Here is a 1805-nt window from a genome sequence, read left to right on the forward strand (position 1 = left end):
GTTTTTGTGCGGAAGAAATGGGTTTTTGGGCGCATGAATTTTTATTTTAATATTTTATAACCCTACACCAGCTTTGATTCAACGGAAAAAGGGTAGGACAATTTGCCTTAATGAAAAGTTGAACTCTGTTTGTTTTATTATTTTGGATAAGATTTTTAATATTTTTAAAGTTTGATGGGAATAACAAGATAAGATTTAAAAATTAATAAAAATATTTCTCATTATTGTTAAATAACCGAATACCCCAATAATAAAATATTAAAATTATAAAAACACCTTCACTCACCCATTAAATTCTGACAGTTGGTCATCACCGCTAGAGGGTGGCTAGAGTCACTGTATCAGCACACAATCGATTGGATCTGACCAATCATGTGCTGAGATGGCTTTTTCTAATTAGATCCACTGTGGATCTAATCACAAAAGGTTAGATCTACAACTAGATCTGGCCGTTGATGGTCAACAATGACCATATCTTCGTCGTCATTGATGACCAGTTATGGCAAAAGATCTAGTCATCAACAGCTAGATCTTTAGCCGTGGATCTGGCTGGAAAATGATAGATCGGTGTACTATTGACAAGATCCAGTTGGTAGTGTGTCATTATACTAGATTTCGGCCACTTTTCGACGGCGGAATTTGGCAAATGTGGGTGGGTGGGGGTATTTTTGTTAATTTTTAAACTTTTTTGGGGGGTGATTAATTAAATTAGTAAACTTAAGGGGTATAAAAGCAATTGAATAAAATATAATAGTATTTCCTAAATAATGAAACAAACAGTTATTTTGATAATAGGATTGGAAATCGGGTAGAAAATATTCTACCAAACAGACCTGAAAATTTTGAGGTGGGAAACTTTGCCTTAGTGCAATTTTTGTTTTGTTTCTTTCTTTTTTTTTTTTTTTTTTTTTTAAGTTAATCCTTCACAGTTAACAACTGTCAAGGATTGAGACTATAATAGTCAAGAAAAAAATTTGTACAATTTTTTTTTTACAAAATCCTTGATAATTAATAACTGTCAATGATTTTATAAAACGATCAAGGATAATTTCAAATTCTTGATAGTTCATAAACTGTCAAGAATTTGTCAAGGATTAAATTTCTTGACCCTTTTTTAGAACAATCAAGAAATTTTGTCAAGGAAAGCCTTTTTTCTTGTAGTATGGTATTCACAGTTTGAAAATCTTTTTTGCTTCCAAATTTCACATGAAAGACTTAGGCTCTTTAAAGTATTTTTTGGGAGTTGAGCTTTCTTGAAGTAGGAGAGGGATTGTCTTGTCTTAAAGCAAGTATGTGTTAAATTTGTTGATTGAAACAGGTCTAACTGGAGCCAAGGATACTCTTATGCTTCCTAATGTAAAATTGAATGCTGAGGATGGAGAGGTGTTTGATGATCCAAAGCAATACAGATGAATAGTTGGGAAGTTGAATTATCTTATAGTAACTCGTCCAGATATAACTTTCTCAGTGAGTGTGGTAAGTCCGTTTATGTCATCTCTTAGGACACCTCATTGGGATGCAGTTCTTCATATTTTTGAAATATCTCATGGGGGCTCTCAGACTCGGGATCCTTTATAGTAATCATGGCCACAATAAAGTAGAAGAATTTTTAGATGCAGATTAAACGAGATCATCTATAGACAGGCGTTTTGTGATCGGATTTTGTGTTTTTCTTGGAGGGAATATTATTTCTTGGAAAAGTAAGAGACAACCTATCGTAGCTAGATCAAGTGCAGAATCTGAGTATCGAGCTATGCACAATTAACTTGTGAGCTTATATGGACAAGATATCTCCTTGGAGGAGT

This window comes from Pistacia vera, unplaced genomic scaffold, assembly GCF_008641045.1.
Source record: "Pistacia vera cultivar Batoury unplaced genomic scaffold, PisVer_v2 Contig614, whole genome shotgun sequence".
NCBI classification, from domain to species: Eukaryota; Viridiplantae; Streptophyta; class Magnoliopsida; order Sapindales; family Anacardiaceae; genus Pistacia; species Pistacia vera.